This window comes from Clarias gariepinus, chromosome 7 (assembly GCF_024256425.1).
Source record: "Clarias gariepinus isolate MV-2021 ecotype Netherlands chromosome 7, CGAR_prim_01v2, whole genome shotgun sequence".
NCBI classification, from domain to species: domain Eukaryota; kingdom Metazoa; phylum Chordata; class Actinopteri; order Siluriformes; family Clariidae; genus Clarias; species Clarias gariepinus.
In genome coordinates, this window is record NC_071106.1 from 26266291 (window position 1) to 26287151 (window position 20861).

At 36.9% G+C, this 20861-nt stretch overlaps 1 protein-coding gene across 4 annotated transcripts in view; it reads left to right on the forward strand.

Annotated features, from left to right (window-relative positions):
- Positions 1-219: 219 nt before the first annotated feature.
- bcl9l (bcl9 like) overlaps positions 220-20861 on the forward strand; it is a 55307-nt gene continuing 34665 nt past the window's right edge. For all 4 annotated transcript variants that reach the window (XM_053500302.1, XM_053500305.1, XM_053500303.1 and 1 more), the window contains exon 1: positions 220-660. The gene's annotated coding sequence lies outside the window, so the exon portion shown is untranslated. The remainder of the gene's footprint in view (positions 661-20861) is intronic.

The window sequence follows — 20861 nt, forward strand, 5'->3', positions numbered from 1 at the left end:
GGTGCACATCACATTAAAGGTGGAAAAACATGACATGATGTACCTTGTTATGACTTTTTTTTTTTTACTTTTTTAAAAACCTGTAATTTTAACAGGGGTGTGCACATATTTCATATCCACAGTAATAACAACATTAACAACAATATGATTATAGATTTTTATTAGACTTCTTTTATATATATATATATATATATATATATTTGTGAATAATTGCACCTGACTGGCAGAAACCGAGTTAGCTGCTGTGGCTGTCCATGTGTGTAAGACAAACCGGGTAACCTCACTCGAGTGGGTGTGCGAGTCGTTTCAGCTGCCTCCGTGTGTGTGTGTGTGTGTTTGTGTGTGTGTGCGCGCGCGCTTGAGTGTTGTGCGGTACCTACGCTATGGTGTGTGTGTGATATGAACGCGATGTCCTGCCCTTCCCTGTCGTCTCCGATCGCGGAATCATGATCTGCTGTCTTCCCCGGGACTCTTCCGCCTCGAGGCGAACAAGGGCGATTGTGAAAGCGTGTTATTTCTAAACCGCGTCGTCGCGCTGCTCGCGGGATTTGCAGCGTTTGCGTTGCCGGAGCCTGAGGATCTCGCGCGGTGGCCACTTTTGGTGATGTCAGCTCGGCCGTCACTACTGACATCGGCTTCCCTCCCGGACGCGGCGGAAAGGTAGTAGGAAACATATCAGCGTCAGTTAAAACACAAACCTCACTGTTGTTCAATGCACGGGACTGGCATTTTGTAGTAACTGTTAAAACCGCTCCAGTAACCGACACCACGTCTGTGTCGCGATGAAGAAATACCTAACATTTTACACCGTTGTGTCGCTTGCTATACATACCCGCTGTAAGATGTACTGAAACGTTACTTAGCTGAACGGAAGAGCGGGGCAGTGTTAGCTAGTCTGCTGCAGTTAGCTAGTGGCTAAGTGGCTAGCTTCGGTTTTCATGCAGTGGAAGCTAATAATCTGACGACAAACAAGGCAGGCAGACGTCAGGGCCGTTTCCAGGTTACTGTCAAATGGCGCAGAACAAAATGCTTTAACGATAATGGACGACCAGTTAATCCTTCTGCGTGTTATTTTTTTTCTGCGTTTTTTTTTGTTTGTTTGTTTGTTGTAAAGTCAGGTAGTTAAAAAGGAATGTGCTGTCACACTCAGGCAGGAGCTTGGAGAATTCTGTCTGTGTGAGTGTGTGAGTGTATCACAGGCGAGACGGTCCAAGCCACCGACTCAACCTAGTGCTGGGGGACATGAAGCCCAGTGTGTCTCTGAGACTGGGACAAGTTCTGTGTTATTGTGTGCTAACTTTATTCTCCACCACCACACTGCCTGACTACTTATGACCGTTGTTGCGTTTTCTAAATAAACCTCGTGATTCTATTTAAAAGTTTATCATATTGTTCCTTGATATAACGTTACATAATGATCAGGCGAGGAACTGGTGTAACCTGTGCTCAGGTTTTGGGAGTTTATTATATCAACAGTGTTTCTGATAACAATGCTTTCACAATGCTTGTTTCTGTCAAACTCTCCATTGGAACCAAAGCTGGTTGGGCTTTAAACAGGTGTCATCTGATGCTTGTGATAGTTCTTAAACTTGACTGAAATGCTGTCAAATGTGCATGGGAACTGTTTTATTTAGTGTTTTTTTTTTTTTTTTTTTAAAGGAGTTTGCGAAAACTTCTTGAAGGTGCTGCCTTATTGTATCAGGGACACATAAAATATACATTACATACCTCTTAAAATTTTCTGTCCACTTTATTGCATGATCTACCGTACTATGCAACATCCTCATAACTCCTAGTAAAGGCAATACAAGGTCTGCAAACTTTATATTACATAGGTGTTTACAGTAGGGATGGGAATCACCAATCACCTCCGGATAAAATGTTATCACAATGCGTAGGTGCCGATTCAGTTAAAATTGCAGTTAAAAGTGTCATTATTTTATAAATATCCTGATTCTATGTAACATTCCCCCCAATTGTGTTAAAATTTTAACCATTTAAAATTGTTTATTGATTTAATTCCATGTAGGCCGTTCCTTGTAACATTAGTTTTCTACAATACAAAATAACTTCAAACGCAAGAGTTTAACATTTAACTTAAAATGTAAAAAATAAATGAAACAAAGAAAAGCTACATTTTAAGTAAGCAGCACAGCCTCAAACACCTCCAAAGACTTAAAACTCAATTTGACAGTGAGCGCACAGATTGAGTGGCTGCGAGAACGCAGGTGCATGCGTCATCTTACGCACATGATTTTAACTAATTAGCACTCACTGTGTATTGAGATTGGTGTAATTGTGTGTAATCAGTGGGTTTAAGACGCGCATTTTTATTGCACCACTCGGAAACTTCTGTGCTTGTTACGGAATCGTTTATATCTAAGGTTGATCAGTCAAACATGGCCAATCAAACTGAAAAACAGCCAAGTCTGGGCACTGGCCGATAGACTGGTTCATCTCTATTATAAATGTAAAAGTAAAAAAATAGATTTTTCAGTTAGTGTGGTGATAAATTAATCGCCACACAAAATCACAATTCATGAATTCATGAATTGATTGTTTTCCCTCATCGCTAGTTTGTAGGGAATATCGATTCACTTCATAGGCTTTACATGTATTTATTTATTTTTTTTAAACATGGTGGCAAATCTATTTAAAAAAAGTTTAGTTTCTTTTTGACTGACTTTTTCTGACTTTTAAGAAAAGCTTGACCCTTTTTTAAAAAAAAAAATCAAATTGTATACAATGCAACCTGAACGGTAGTTTCACACATACAAGAAATGATGGTTCTTTGCACTCACATAAGCAGCGCAGCATCCTGTGTTGCATCCTAAGTTTGTTTAAAAAAATGTTCCTTGAATTTGGATAATTATAAAACTGAGATATTGTAGAATCCCAACACAGATCAAATCGGCACCTTGGTATTGTGATAATGTCATATCGGCTTATCCATGTTGATTTGCAATCCTACTTATTAGAGGTGTCATTTTTAGCGTATCTGTAGCCTACCGTGTGATAAAGGTTGTTCGGATTAGTGCACGTTGTGATCTGAGTGAACATAGTTTAGTTTTAATCATGACTATTAGAGATGCGATACTACAACAGAAGTGTGCTCTAAACTGTTCACAATATGTTCTAATCTGTCCCTTTTTTCAGGACAGATGTGATAATCTTAGTTTGTGCTATTTAAGTTCTTTTACATTGAAATCTTTGTACTTAATGTTGTTTGTAAGAGACTGAGAGTAACATAATTTATATTCTCTATATGTATGTACTGTATAAGTAGCAGAATTGACAATAAAGTTGACTTGACTTTGACATTGGCAAGCAGCACAGCAAATGAGCAAATTATTTCACTAAGTTTATTAGGTTTGTTTAGCAGTGTTAAAAAATCTTAAGAAAAAACAAAATTATACAGAATCAGGATATTTATGAAATCGAGATCGTGCATTGTAACCATAGGTGAAAAGCATAGAATTCAGGTGGAATGCATCTATCTCTTTTTCCCCCCTCTCTAGTTGAAGAGAAAGATTATTTGCATAGTCCTGTTGGAATTCATGCACATTTTAAGCAGTTAAAGATCTGTAACCTCTGTAAAGCATATGTTATGCAAGAAACCAAAAAAGGAACCAAACAGAATGGTCTAAACTGTTTGGGAAAATTTAAGGTGTGTTGACAGATTCACAATATCAGCTTCTGCATCGAGTAACATGCAAGCAATTGTTCCACCTTAAAAAGTTGGTGGTCATATTGAAGATGAAAAAATAACTATGTTGCAAGCTGATGCAAACTAATAAAAATAAAAAGGGAGAAAAACATGCTTCCTTATTTTATTTAATTTTTTTAAGGAAGGGCTAAAAAAGAAATGAAACCTTGTGCTTTGTTCTTATTGCCTAGGCTAGCCTGTTACCGAAGCATGACCTCTGTCTGCACTGTGATGAATTTTTTTTTTCATATAATATCTAGACGTAAGTCAGTTTTTTTAAGGAATGTATTATGTGCATTCCCTATGCTAATAGGTAAATAAGGGACGGGAATCACCAGTGACCCCTCGATACAATATTATCACAGTATCTAGGTGACGATTCGATTAATATTGTGATTCTATAAGTATCACAATTTTTAAAAATAAATATCACAATTTAATACAAAATTTTTCAGTTTTTCAGTTTTCTTACAATTGTAAGACCTTAAATCTTAAAAATAACAAAATTGTCAGTACTCATTCCTTTAAAAACATTAGTTTTTCTCACTTAAAAACCACGAGCAGCATTTAAACAAAACAAACTAACTTTATTTATATACAAGAATATAACATTTAACTTAAAATTAGATTCAACAAAAATAGAATGCGTTTATGTTTCACCATCGAAAACTCGTGCACAGAATCGGTTATAACTGTGGCTGATTGGCCATGGCTGGTTGACTGATGCATCTATACTATACTGTAAATGTCAGTGTGTCAATGCTTTAATCAGCACTCAAAAGAATCGTGATTTATAACAGAATCAATTAACTGCACTGTCGCCTTCCACCTCCAGGGTCCGGGTTCGATTCCCTGCCAGATTTGATTTCTGCCTCCTTGTGCATGGAGTGGTTTCACCAGAGTGTGCATGGTGGGTTTCTTCTGGGTACTCTGGTTCCCCCCATAGTCCAAAGACATGCAGATTAGCCTAATTGGTGTTCCCAAATTACTCGTAGTGTGGGAGTATGTGTATGTGTGTATACTGTGGTGGATTGGGACCCTGTCCAGGCTGTATCCCGCCTTGTGCCCTCCTCGGATAGGCTCCAGGCCCCCCCATGACCGTGTATACAGGATAAAGTGGTATACTGTACTGTAAATGATAATGAGTGAGTGAATGAGAACATATACTATTCAATTACATAACAAATGTAAATTTCATAAACTTGCATGCCTGCAACTTATATAAAATAAAACCCCAAAAGGAAAGGAAGCCATTTAAAAAGAACTACTTTTTGACCTTGCTGTGACCCTGACCCTGAATGGATCAATTCCGAAATCAGTCATAGTTCCATATAAAACGCACAAGCTTTCAGCTGCTGCTTCTTAAGCTATCATTCTAGTGAGAATCTCAGACGGATGCATGAATGTACTGACTAGTGGCAGAATTTTAGAGGTTTGCTTGCCAGAAAATGGGCCTTGAGTTCCTAAACATGAAGGTGTAAGGTAACAGAAAGAATTTTGCTCAGGACAAACTGTTTCAAACATTTGCCCTTGATGTTACCTTGACCTTGTTTGGATCAGTTCAGAATCAAATTAGTTCATCTGATGGGGTACAGAACCACGTCCATTTAATTCCTCCAAACAAAAATCTCATGACATTCCAACGGATAGATGGAAGTGCAGTCAAACAACACCTTTAAGTTACTAGCTTATGCTTCATTTTAGGTATGGTAGTTTTTGTCTTTATGCCCCCTTGTCATGTCCTTTTTTTTGTAGGAGTTTGTAATGACATGTAAATTATTGGATCTTTGTCTCTCTGTAATAAGAGTTAAGGTCCTGACAGTAATGATGGCTTGGTATTGAGTAACTGAAAGTGTCAAAGCCATCATATTACTGATATCATTTAATGCTTTTGTAATTGGGTGATTATTACTTGCTACTGTTATTGGTGGATTATGGTTTCTGTTTCCCATAAGACAGCCGGAAAAGTTTTTCTTGTGTTTATTTTCTTGTTCTTTGACTGTGGCACTAAGAACCTCAGTCACAGTTTGTATTAAACGTTCCCATTCTCGTCTATGGTGAGATGCAGTGGTAGGGTTAAATAACTAGTACATTCTGTTCCAGTCCTCGATGGCTTGTCACAACTCCCTCTCAGCACGTTTAATTTGATTGTCCAAATATGTGTACCGTTTTACGCACACACACACAGACACAGACAAAAGCTATGTCTAAAACCTTTGTTTTTAAACGGAGGCCTTCCCTTAGTTCAGCAAGTTGTTCTTGTGCTTGCGCTGGCATGTCTTTCAGCTTTCAATTGCAGATGAACTCCATTAGTCATGAACCAAGTCATAAGACACAGATGGAAATGGAAAGTAAAAATTTAATCTCTTCTTTAGCAATTTCAAATGCTCAACAATGAGGCCAGACACTGCACTGTGTGAATGCAGCATAAACTGTGGAAACTTTTTAAGCGCTGCCTTTTAATTTTCCTCTTACTGTGCGTATCTCATTCAGTTCTTTTAGATTCTTCAAAATCAGTCAAGTAAGACAATTATAAACAACAAATCATCCCTGCTTAATATGGTTTTCTTTTTCCTTTTGTTAAGCAGGACTATATAGAACGAATATTTCCACTCCCAATGAACACAACATTTGCAAACAGTGATATTTTTCACTAGATATGATTGTATATGACCCCCACCAAAAAAACAACAACCCAAAAAACAAAAGCCTTGCTTCCAGTATCAGCAGTCATACAGTACCAGTCAAAGACTTGGAGACAATTCTAGAACATTCCAGAACAATACTGGAGATTTCAAAATCTCTTTAGAGTTTCTTTAGAGTTACAAACCTCAGAAAAACCAACAATTAACAGCACTTCAGTTTAGAGCTGTTATAAAGGCTTTACAGATCATGAACACCAGATTAATCTCAATATCCACTGTTCCATTGCTTTACAATGTAGAAAGAAATAAACATCAGGAAAGACCATGGCATTAGAAGGTGTGTCCAAACATTTTACTGATAGTGTATCTTGATGTATTTACTAATTGTAATGTTCAAGCAAGGAACCCCTTCCTATTTCTTTAGCTGCTTAGGAAAAATTGCTTTGCATGCAGGCAGTGTGACATTTCAGCAGTTGTGTGTGCGCTTTTTTTTTTTTTTATCTTAGCCACTATCTCAGATATTTGACAAGTTCAAGTACTCTCTTTGAAACTTGTTGACACTTTGTCATAGATTTTCATTGTTTATGTTGGTTTTTCACGTGATTAAATTACTGTGCCTCCATGCTAGCTAGTGGTTTGCAATTTTGTTGTTCTATGTCTATGTTTGCTTGGAAGTATCATACTATTTCTCCCCAAGTTTCTCCCCAAGAAGAGGGCATGATGGTTCCTCAGCATGGGTGAAACCATATGCCTAGGGGTGCTGCTAGAGATTCTCTGCCCCTTGAATACCCAATCAACCTTGACAAGCCTGTTGTCACAGCTAAACACACCAAACCTGAAACCCATGTGACATGTTTAAAGCTTTTACAACATGAATTAACTTATTAATATTCTACTACTATTTGGGAGGCTGTACAGTATAATTACTACTCTACTTAATAGACAGTGTGCTATAAAATATGTTTAATGCAGTCAAAAGATGCATTGTGTGCTATTCATTTTCATTAGCAAGTGTCAGTAGTATGCAGTTGCATTCTGGTGTAATTAAAGAAGCGCTGTTAAACCAAGAGTTCTGCAGGTTTTTATAATATCCATAGACTGTACTAGTTTTATTCACTTATTAGTAGTCCTTTACTGAAGGAAGCTGAGTTATTTAGTGAAAACATCTTGTGCTGACTTTGATTAAAATGAAAACCTGCAGACTGTTGGCCCTCCAGTTAGCTCTGTGTTAAGGTACAATTACTGTCAACATTATCTGCTCACCTTCTTCAGCTGGGAGCTGGGCTTGGGGAAAATGTGACATCAGGCTCACTGAAGCTGCATCTGCGCATGACACAAGAAGATTTGTTTAGATTGTGTGTGCTTGAACTATATTATTATTCTCCAGGTTTGGGGTAACTTTTGTATAAAGCAGCAAATTATTAGCTCCTTTTATGAGGGTACAATGGTGCATCTGGAAACACATTTATTACACGCATAATTCATATGTTGGACCAGCAAAGAAGAAGAAAATAATCCATTCCCACCCTCTGGTTTTCTGTTAGTGGATTCAAACAGACCCTTTTTTCTTTTTTTGCACAAAAAAGATAACAATTTAACAAAAAAATTATAAAATTGCTCAATTTTTAAAGGGCTTTTGTCACTCAGGATTTCTTGGGATCCTTCTTTAATTGTCATGTGAAATAATTTTCATAAAGTTGTTCATTTAAAGATGATAAAGTGTGTTAAAAGGCTTGAACAGTTCATTTATTTTTTATAACGAAGATTTCTTTGTTTCTCTGGCACAAAAGTGTGAATAAATAACAATTAAAAAAAAAGGGAAGCCCTATTTTGAGATTGTGCCGTGTTGCTGGATATAGCATGGCTGTGATGCGATTATAGCTGTGCCCTCGTGTCCAAACAGGAATAGATACTGTAGATAGATAGATATTTTATTGATCCCGAAGGAAATTCCAGATTCTAGCGACCAACAGTTCAATTATCTAGTGTAAAAGTAGTTTTAAATTCTTACCAGTACAGTGTAACCAAATGATAAGGAGAATTAGACATGGAAGTGGTGAACAGTCCAATAAATCTGGTAGCTGACAGTTAGTGAAATTAACAGTCTTTATTAGAAGACTTGTACCATCCATTATAACCACTTGTAGAATGCCTTTCATCTAATCAGACGGCTCGGTCAGAACTAACTGTTGTATAATAATAATTAAAACATTGGTATCGGTGTCCAGAGCTTCGAAACCTGTGCATCCCTCATATCTATTCCTCATTCTGCGAAAAAGTCATCAACTTTCTTTTCTCCTAATGCAGTCTAACAGTTGTGATCATGTGAATCTTTTGGTATAAATATTTGTAACTCAGCTCAGCTGTGCTTTCTGTCCAGAATTTGAGCTCAACTACGAGTTCTTCCTCAACAACTATTCCATTTTTATGGAAACTGTGTCTGCCAAATTCTGCATTTGAGTGACTCTATGCTTTCTGAGTGTTGCAAATCTATCCCATATGCATTTTTGCTTGTATCTGCAAAGTGGGGAAGCTGTACAAATGGCACTTTTTCCAAAAAAAAGTAGGTTAAGTTGCATCAGCTATCTTTGAATTATTACAGTTGATAGAAGGATGTTAGACAAAACAAACACTTATATATGACTGATAAGTAATCCCACCCTGTCTTGAGCCTGCATAATTATTGCAAGCAAAACCAGATGAAAATCCCTAAAGCCTACAAAGCTTAAAGGATCATACTGTAGATAGAGTTAATGACTGAGGTCAGTAAAAGAACGACCTGACTGTTTCTTGTCTACTTAACAAAATGAAATCTTTTTTAGCACATATTTCTATCAGGACTTTTGACTGCTAAATACATACTTCTTATTTTTGGATGACCAAACATTTACATATTTTTTTAAAGAACTCTATTCATACTTTTTGTGTTGTATTTTGCTTTGGTATCATAGAAAGACCAAAACTCATGCGACATACAGTAAGAAGTCGGCAACAGTAAACAGTTGTACCAAGTTTTAAGTGCGTTCGCCATTAGAACGCTAAAAGGAATGTAGGTCTGAACCTACATTGTGCACTCTTATGAAACATTAAACTTTTTACATCTTTTATAATAGCTACAGGTTCCTTTGTTGTTTGTTTGTTTTTGAAGATAACCGGTTTATTAAACCTCACTGTAACGCTACTTTGCTCATGTATTTAGCAAACAGCTATACTCCACTTTCTCTTATGTTATATTTTATTTATGTTTACAGGATTGTCCATCTCTTGTATGTAATTGATATCTGCCATAGTATTTCAGGGTTGTACAAAAAATGACTGATATTTTGTGTTTACCCACATTATCCTCTAGCAGGACAAACAGCTTTGAATCCGTTTGATCTTATCCAAAGCAAGTTATAGAAGTGCTTTGAAGTCTGTTTTATCAAAACAAATCCTCATTTTGGTGTACTAGGTTCGGGATAAGTTACCAGCATTTTAAAACCAAATGTTGGGTCTAAATAAATTATGAAAACACAAAAGTGCTAATTTAATTTATTGGTGGCTTTTTACAGTAGATATAAAATGTTTAGTCATCCCTGTTAAATGGCTGGTTTGGATCAAGATCTGAAATTATTTATCTTAGTTACATTTTTTTACATAACAAAAACCTGTAATTTTACCAAGGGTGTGTAGACTTTCGATATCAAGTGTAGGCCTTTAGTCTTTGCTGAGGATAGCAAGTGACTTTGGAAGTTTTCCCATTAGGGACCCGGAATCGTTTCTCAGAACACTTGACCCCAAAGTCTGGCTCATTTTGATCAATGAGAAAACAATCATTCTGGGCTCGGGAACCAGCGTACAGTTCTTGGGTACTGATCGAATTAGATATGGAAGCCAATTCTACCTTAACACAAAAGTGGACTGCTGTTTAGAACGTCTTTTTCCTCCGAGATCTTTGTGTGTGTGTGTGTAGCATGTGCTATTCTTGTCCACACATCTACTATGCCTTAGCTGATAAATTAAAAAGGCATGCACAAGAATTGCTCTTGACATCTTTTTTTTTTTCAAAAATATCAATAATACCACGCATTCTTGTTGTGTTTAATGACGGCTCGCAAACCAACTAGGTACGCACTGCCGCCTGTTGTATGCAATGGTGAAAATGCAGAAGCATACCTGAATACGGAAAACAAAAATGATGTTAACGCTGGGCTGCGGGGGTGAGGCAGGGATGGGAAGGAATCATTTCTGTTCATGGTAGAACCCGTCGTGCTATCTGTAAAAGCGTTTTTAAATGTTAAAATGTTGGTGTATTTTGGATTGGAGATTAAATAGTGGTAAAGGGGCAGACTTGGCACAATGGCAAAGGATTGAACAAACATCTCAGCGCCTTCTGTGGACGGAAATGACAAGATCTTTTTTAATATACAGAAGGAAACAGCATGAGCAAGTACGTTTAGCTACGTGAGGCAGGATAAACAGATAGCTGTCCAGTGGGCTGGCAAACTGTCCATGATTTCCTAAATATGTAAGGAATGCACATAAAGGCACATACTTTTTTTTTTTTATTAAACAACTATAATTATACATAATTAACAATTCTAAGGAAACTGCCTTTTCGTGTTCGTGTTTTTGCCCGTTGCTGCAGTAGTTCATTAATGAACACAGGAGAAGGTAAAGAATGAATGCACTGTTTGTGTTTTGAATGATTTCATTTGCTTACTCGTGCCAGGCAAATAAAGCTGCATAAGAAACCTCAATTCTGAGGAAAGGTAAAGAGAGGCAGGCAGAGGTCATGCTCAGCTAACAGGCCAGGCTTTGAAAATTCAGAGCATGCTTTCATTGCCTGTGGAAACCTTTACTTAAAAAAAAATATATAAAAAAAAAACGCTTTATAAATTAAAGAATGCTTTGCTGCCTTTTTATTTCTATTAGTTAATGTTAGCTAGCAATATTAGCTGGTGAAAATTAATGTGAAAATTTTTGCATGTTACTCCAAGCACGAGTTGTGAATCAATCAACACACCTCAATGTTTAATACAACAACTTAGACCATTACTGTACATTTGTTTTTGTGACATTTTTTTTTTTACATTTGAGCTGCAAGTGCTTACGAAAATGTTTATAAATTCCAGTGAACTTATGTGAATATTTTTTCTCCTCACCTGAGGAAAATGCGACGAAGCATTTTTCCAGTGCGCTGTGACAGCACGTCATCTCTGCTTGTGAGGTGAGGCTGCATCGCTGAAGGTGTGCTAATTCAAAGTTATGGATTCATTTTGAAGTCAGAGAAAAGGAAACTAAGTTTTGATTTTTTTTTTGTTACACACACAGAAACTGTCAAAGAGACGGCACACTGTTGTTTGGGAAGTATCACTTTATTTGCTAACATTTCAGCGGCCTGACCATCAGAGCATAAAAGCAGTATTGCCTGAAATGTGCATGGTTAAAGCTAGACTATAAACACTGTGGTCTAACTGAAATGAACATCTTTTAACAAACAGTAAAGTACAAAGATGCATATCATTACACCCCTATCGGACACGGTTACCTAAGTTTGTGTGCGGTGAGAGATGAAGAGTTGTCCACAGAGATTTCCAGATCTTGACCTGGTGACCTGGTGGAATGTGTCTATGAGGATGTGTCTATATGCCCAGTTTTGCTGGGATTAAATGTCTCCTGATGAGCTGCCATTCATCATAAGATATCTGCAGTGACATGCTGAGATCTGTGCAGGAACCTGAGTGTCGGAGGGAAAAATTTAACTGTGAATCCTGGGGGAGGCTAAGATGAGCAGTGGTATTAAGTATCCTTGGCAGAGCAGTGGTATGAATAACTATGTGAAGATATGACCTCACCAAGAGAATATGTCCTAAATGAACATCAACCAAATATGGGTAGATTTTCCTTTTGGCAAGTAAATCTCAGAGGGCTTTCCTCAACATTGCATGTAAATGTTTAAGAAACTGAGTTACAGTAAAAAGTTGATTTTAGACCCTTGGTATATGATCTAAGCATCCTTTCAGATCAGAAGCAAATCACTGCAGGAGAAGTGAAGATCTTTAACTGCAAGCTCAAACACTTGAGTTGAGGATGGGTTTGTCCATGTCTAGGGCAGCAAGTTCTACTTCTTTACAAAATTATTTGTGGTTATTTGTGAGCCTGATTTTCCATGGTGCTACATAGTGTCCACTGTGCTGCAGTAGTTCTTCTTGATACTTTAGTAAAGTGATGGCCCAAAGTACTGAGATAAAAATGAAATTCAAGAACCACGGAATTTATTTATTTACTTATTTATTTATTTTTAAAAGTTAATTATTTTTTATAGCAATCATGTTTGATTTGATTTTAAATAATTTTTAGGTTTGATGATGTTTAGAATGCATTTATACACGCGATGCATGAAGTAAATACACACGTAGCAATGCTAAGCAGACAGTGCTGAAAAATATTTAAGCAACATAAACTCAACAGTGTTAATTTAAGTGTTAACAGCTTGGTTGTTGTTGCTGCTGTTATGGAAATGATTCCCATCCTGTTTCTGAACTCGATTGTATTTACATAACCCAGCGTAGGGAAAGGAAAATGATAGCGATTGTGTAATGGGGGCAATCCATGGCAGGGGTGGGGCATTTTAGCGCATAACACCAGCAGAGTGTTTAGAGCCATTAAAAACTTGTTTGCGTTAGTGGAAAGCCAAGCGAAGCATTTTTACATATTTTTGGTGGGGGTTTTGCATTATATGCAAGATTTGGTGAAGACATCACCATGGGTCCCAAGAAGGTCAGCAAGCATGGTAGCAAGAAGAAAAGGGAACCACTTTCAGTTTCTTTTTTAAAGCCAGTACAAAGAGAAATCATAAATTAAGGTTAAATGAGGTTTAATGTCTATTTATTTTGTATATTACTTCATTTACATGTCTTCATTACATGTTTTTATACATTAAAAAAATATGATTACATTGAAATGAATGATATTGGTAATATTTTTTTTGGGGAGGCTGGAATGGATTATCTGCATTTACATTATTTCCAATGGGAAATTTCGCCCTAAGAACTTGCCTCCGGAATGGACTAACTTGTAGGCAGAGGTTCCGCTTGATCCGGCTGGGTTCTCTGGCGTCACTTGCTCAATGCAATTTTACCTGATGATTGCCTTTCACTTGAGATCCCTAGTTTTAGCCATTTTTGTGCAGAGGTGGACACCTTGGCTTCAGAAAATGAACCATATGTTTGTTCCATCATCAAACTAATTAGTGACATCACCTGTTTTTTAGCACAGGGAGAACTGTAACAAGGATGTTTAACTGTGATATAATAAGGGCAGGAGTAGCTCTGTGGTTAAGGCGCTGGACTTCTCATCAGAATGTGCTAGGTTTAGACCCCACTCTTGGTGTCACTTAACTCTCAACTGATCAGATGTATAATAAAGTTCTATCTCTATGATCTTTTACTGACGATGGGAGAGTCAAACCACTGCGTTAAGTCTTCTCCAGCACATCCAGTAAAACCTTTAGTGGATTTTTGTCTGAAGCTCCATGAACCACTCTTTTACAATTTGAGCTTGATGAATTCTGGCATTGTCATTTTGGAATATGCCTGTGCCATTGTGGAAGGAAAAAAAATCCATTGATGGAAAGACCTGGTCATTTAGTATATTCATGTCATCAGCTGACCTCATTGTTTGGGCATATAATGTTGCTGAACCTAGATCTGCCCCACAGGCTTGTACAGTACGCACCAGGCATGGTGGGTGCATCACTTCATCTGCTTCTCTACTTACCCTCATGCACCTATCTGGACTTATCTGACCATATTACATTTTTCCAATGCAACACACATTTTTTCTGTTCCCTAGTAAACTGAATTTTGAACTTTTTCTTTTTTTTTTCAGATTATCCTTACTTATAAGTGGTTTTCTTAAGGCTTCACAGCTGTTCAGTACCAATCCCTTGAGTTCTCTTCTCATTTTGTATGTGCTCTTACTTTCACAATTAGACATAGCCGTGAGTTCTACTGTTGTTTTATTCACAATTTTATTTCACCAAATGTTTGGGATATCTGATCATGTTCATTCATAATTTTCTTTTCAACCATATTGCTTGTTTTAAGATGATGGTTCATCACTATCTTTCCAAGTTTGAATAATGCCTTTTAAAGTTCTTCTGCCATGATTAAAGAAATGAGAAGCTACTTATTGCATCAGTTGGGGTTAAATAATGTGTTATCAGCTAAACCATATTAATCACTGCAGTAATTATCCAATGGAAGACTCTTTATTATGTACTTAGTAAAATCCAGGTGGTGAGTTTTTTGGCCTAGCAGTGTACATGACATATATTGTTTTAAGACCACCGTACAGCTTCCTAGCGATTGATATGGTCAGTGTTATTGATTTAATCAAGTAACCTGTCTGTTTATTAACTGATCTTATTAATCAATATCACACAAGAGAGGGTTCTGTTGTGATGAATATCCGCACGGCTGAGATGCGTTAATGGCCATGACCTCAAGTGCATTACTGCTTTTACAACAGTTCAATAAACACCATTTATTATTAACAGATTATGACTTGTTTCTTTATTTAACTAGATTTTTGCTTCACTAATATGTATACCTCGACTAGCGGATCCAACTGACCGCAACTGGTGGAGCTGGCAACCGACAGTTAGTGATCGACATTAACAGGGGTAAGAGTAGTTTTAAATTCTTAGCGGTACTACTGTATATAGCCAAAAGGGGAGGAGAATAAACCACGGAGGTGGGGGAAAGTCCTGTAAATCTCAGAAGTTTCTCTTTATAATTACGCTTGAGAATATCAGCTCTCTGAGGTTGAGTCGCAAATAGGGTTAAATGGAAAGCTAATGCGCTAGGGTTTACAGTACGGTTCATTGTCACACATACCATGTAGTTCCCTTGATCAGGGATCGGAAAGTGTTTTGGGATTGAAGCTAGTTAGTTCTATAACTATAAATGAAAGAACAGATTTTATTTTGTTTATTTATTCTATTCAGTAATTATTAAGGAGACACAGTTTTTTAAAGACATTATCAGGTGTGTTTTTTCGCTGAAAGTGCTTCTGGGACTGACTTGGAATGTGAGTTTTGACATACAGTTGCCCTCTTCTCATTACTGACCTACTTTCACCCATGCAGTGACAGTGTAATTAACAACTGTAGGACACCTGTGACACATCGTGATGCATATACAGTAGTTCAAATCGCAGTGCTGTTACTGTTCATTATTACCACTTGTAAAAAACCTCTCGTCCAATCAGGTGGCTTGGTTAGAACTAACTGTTGTATAGTGCAGCTTTATTACATCTGCTTGATTTTGAATTTTCTTTTGGAAACAGTAATGTATTTATCCGGGGGTCAAAACCAGCTGCATAAATCTTTCTTAAAATTCTCTTTAGATCTCAAGCTGTTAGTAGAATCTCTAAGTTCCGAAAAAGCCAGTTTATAAATCTTATGTTTGTATTCACATGGTGAGTTTTCTTTTAACATCTTACGTTAAACTCACTTATGGTGAATAAACAACATTTATCCACCATAATCTGCTGTGTTTTACTCTTGTTTGGCAGCTGAGCGAGCTTAGTTCTCTTGACATCAAAAACAACTTAAGGTTGTCTACTCATCTACCTGTTTCTCCCCAGTTAACAGGGTGACATAAAATTAGCCTGGCCATATTCTGGTATTAAAGGCACTTGATTAAACTAATAGAAAACACAAAGCAGACCTATTAGAGAGATGGCAGAGAGGATCCATTGGTGATCTCACCATCACTAAAAAGCCTGGAAGACCATAGAACAAAAAAAGGGTAGGTGGGTGATGGCAGAATTCTTTTTTTTTGTGTGCTAAAAAACAAACAAAAAACCCTTTGCATCATCTTGCCAAGTTAAGAACAGTCTGCAGGAGGTGGGCGTCTCATTGTCAAAGTAAACAGTCAACAGATCCCCAAATCATACCCCCTCCTCTATCAAGCATATTGAAAGCAGTGTTCTGGCATGGGCATGTATGGCTGCCACTGGAACTGGGTCACTGTTGCTGTTTGATGATGTGACTAGTGATAGAAGCAGCTATACTTTCTCCTCAGATTTAGCCAAATGGTGCAAAACTCGTAGAGCGATGCTTTGCAGTGCAAATGGATAATGACATGCTCCATTAGAGATTTTTGAGGAAAAGAAATTATGCGGTCAGTTCTGTCATTTGACCTTAACAAAATTGCCTGTGCTTTTCAATTACTGACGACAAAACTGATGGCAGAAAGACCAGCGAACACACAGGAACTGTAGGTGGCTGCAGTAAAGGCCTGGCAAAGTAACTAAAGGGACAATAGTCAGCATTTTATAATGCATGTTGGTTGCAGACATTGACTGAAAATGAGTTGCAATTATCTGCTTTATTTACAGTATTATATTAGTTTGTCCAGTTACATTGGAGCCAGGTACTATGTAAAATTGATGTAATTCCAAACACTTACTACAATATTTTTGTTAAACCCATTGAATTAAAAGTGAAACTCTACACTTCAAATGCATCCTGATTGTAAAGCAATCTATTTTAGTGGTGTACAGAGGCACAACTATGGATATTTTGTCACTGTCAAAATACTTATGAACCTGATTGTATATTGTGGGGTGTATGTATTTAATAGCGGCAAAGAGTACAAAAATGTGTACGCGTGAAGTGTGATTTGACTGCAAGTGGATGCTCCTTGGCCCACTGGACTCCCCATTAGCCAGCACTGTAAAAGTGATATCCTACTATTCTATTTATAGCAGCACACAGAGTTTGCAACTTGATCTGGAAGTCTGATAGCCCCAGTATGTTTTTCCAGCACACCAACTCAAAACTATTTAGGCTCCTCATTGTCCATTTTCATTCTAGCCACGTTTGGGAACTATTACACCACAAGGCTTGTGCATGAAATGTAACCCAATGTGCCTGACCTGGAACATTTCCGTGCTCTTAATTGTGTTTCATGTTAACCACGGTGAAGCATAATTTATATGCTTAAAATCAAAATGCTTCTAAATCCTTGAAATATGCAGTGAACCACCCCAATCAGTTTCTAAAAACTTATTTTTAATGTTGTTATGTTTGACACATGTTATTATGGTCACACTGTTTCATGAAGAGCTCACATAATCATGTGATCCACAATCAAAACATTTGCCATTTTATCTGCCACTGCCACTGATAATACCACTGAGCCAAATAATATTCATAAATCCCTGGCTAAATTTACCCCAATGTTTTTCGCAAAGCACACAACGACCAGATAATAGAGTATGTAAAGAAACTTTAGTCATCGAATGTCATTGCCGATTTTTATCAGGCGCCAGCTGTCCTTTACAACACGGTGCACTAGCATATTTTATTAGATATAATTAAAATGTTATCATTTTAATTATAAGGTATAATTTAATCCTAAATAATTATTTGGTAAAATCGAAACATTGGGTAAACTCAATGTAAACTGTATAGTTCACATTGTGATATTAAACTTGTCTCATCTAGTTTTCTCACTCCCCTGCCATTCAGCTGTCACACTGCTATCTGGGCTGTTTAGCGAGTGAGAGGTTACTATAAGCACACGCACATCGATGTACTTAGCCATTTCATGTAGGCCTATATGATAAAAACAAGTACAATTACAAAAAATTTAAATGATAAAAAAAATCTATCTAATTTAAGATTTGAGGAAACAACCATTTAACATAATAAATACAAAGAAAATGATTACTGAATACTGTGAGAACCCTAATAGTGCTAATGAAAGCATAATGCCAGTCTTGTCTCTTTAATAACAGGATGTACAGTACCCTAAATAAGCAAGTGAACCATGTATATTGAACATTTGCCATGTTCAATTTACCAAACATTTATTCCATAATTATGCTTCTCAAGATAAAATGGTCACTACACAAGTGCAAGCAATCAATCGACAAGGGTTCAACTTTTTCCCATGCAGAACAATATTAAAAATATATACAACCTAAACTTGCAGGCTTTAATAAATCATATCAGATCTTTTCTTACTTTTGAATGTGATGTATGTAGTAACCAACTAAATTCAAATGAAACCAAATTGTTTTAGCAAAAGAAAAAAAAAAGATTGCACAAGAGTGTGCACATCACTGAAATAGAAAAATACTTTGTTAAAGCAGCTTTAAAGCAGTTTGCTCGTAATAATACACTCAGTCATTTCACGTAACAGTTTACCAACCTACAGTACCATATCTTGATTTGACTATATTATTTCGACCTTCCTTATAAAAATCAAAAGTCATTCTACAGCTTTTCTGCTGGTTTTAGACCTAGTCTATTATTTTCCTTAAAAAAATGATAAAAAATAAATTACATAAGCTTACATGCTGTTTTAATATCTTTATGTTCTGCTCCAATCCGTATTTTAATAGACAATCAGAACACGGGCACCAGAGACGCGTTTTTTAGACTTTTCTCACCGTATTTGATGACCAAAATAAGCGGAGCAAAGTTTTTTTCTGTAGGATCCAGGACTCTCATTTGGTCATGGTGATGTAAACTGGAGTTGTGTGTAAAATTTGGATTTTATTTGTATGTGACAAAGTTTAAATTTTTAAAGAAACTTTAGAAACTGTGCTTTGTTTTATCTGATAACGATAAAGGAACACTGATCAAGACTGGCCAAGATGACTGTGCCTGAGAAATTTTGATGGCATCTAATATACTGTAGAAGATTCAGGTTTTGGATGGGCGAAAAGTGAAGGGAAAAGTCATTTGCTGTGTTCAGGTCGGCTAGTAGCTTCCTGCAATGTGAACTGCACAGGGTCTTCATCTTAAGTAAGATTTGCGCACACTTACGGATGTACTAAGTGATTAACTGTTGTTCACTTGTTCTCTTTACCACTCACAGTTCCCTTTGAACCGAGTACTTTCGCTCCTCAAAAGATGGAAGTACAAAGAGTGTTTGGTGTTCTTGCTTACTGCCAACAATACTGCATTTACTATGTCCTGCTTGTGACTCTGCATGCTGCTGCTCCTTAATGTTTCAGTTTACAACACAAGTCTGTTGTGGGCAAAATACAATGCAGACTCATAGGTAGACCAGCGACCATCCGATACAATATCACGATACCTAGAAGTCGATTCAAATAATATTGTAATTTGAAAGTATTAGAATTCGATATTTTTTTGCAGATCTTGTTACAATTTTAAGACGTTGAACCTTACAAAAAGTTCATATCTCGAAAGTTTTATACCTAAGCTTTATTAAACAGCTTCACAACTGAAATGACCATGAAAATGTAGCCCATAGTTACACTCATAGTGATAGTTTTTTCAATAAAAGCAGCATTTAAACACTACAAACTAACTTCTAATACAAGAGTTTAAAAGTAAATTAAATTCAACAAAAATCTGCATTTTTACTGAGCGGCACATATCTCCGTCATCTCCCATAATCTTCATTTTTGAACAAACTTAGCAAGTAATTCACTTCTACCCCACGGAATGCCAGTGTGTGAATAGTTCAGGGTGTACCGCCTCTACAAATGCCCCCAAAGTCTTGAGCCCGTGTTGACCAGTGGGTAGCATGAGGGCATGTGCAGCTTCTAACTTAGGAACTGTGTTCCCGAGACTAATTATCTACCTGACATATTATTATTGGGATTGGTATAAGCATGTGTAATAAATTCAGTTTAATTGAATTTTATTTATACAGTTTTTTATTGTTACAAATTAAATTTTAACAATGGTCATTGTTGCAAGGCAGCTTTATAGAATCAAAAAAATAATAATTGAAATGAGTGTAACATGTGTAAGAAAATGTGTATGATCATATTGTTCCTGATTAAGAAACTGAAGAAAAACCTCCCTGAGATGGCAATAGGAAGACACCATGAGAGGAACCAGACTCACACTGACGAGTGGGTTTTGAGACTAATCAAAACAAGCCGATTGGAGACTTTTTAACACTCGCAACTTTCGATAATGTAACACTATAAAATGCTACACCGCTCAGAAGCTCTTGCACTCGGCACAGCATTGGTTATGTCCGACGTGATCGGTCATGACCCATCGAGCTGAAAAACAGCTATTTCCAGGCACCGCTTTCGCTTTGAAAAATTGTCTATCTGGACTAATCATACCACATGACCTTTTTCCATTGTCTTAAAAGTATATTACTTAAAGGTTTTTTATTTTTTTTTATTAGACTTAATAACAAGTGGTTTTTCTATGGCCACACGGCTGTTACAATCCTGTGAGTTCTCGTCACATACAGTGTGTGGAAATGCTCTCATTTTCGCTATTAAACATAGCTGCGATTTCTACTGTCTTTTTTGTTTTTTATTTTTTTCACTAATGATTAACTTCACAAACTGTGACCAGTTAATGATTTCTTTCAGCTACATTTCCTCCACAAAGTTGACAGTTCACCACTATCATTCTAGGATTTAATTATGCATTGGAGGCTTCTTAACCCAAATCCAGTAGTTTCATATCTCCTCGGTTGTTTCCCTTGCTTGATGCAGCTTAATAATTT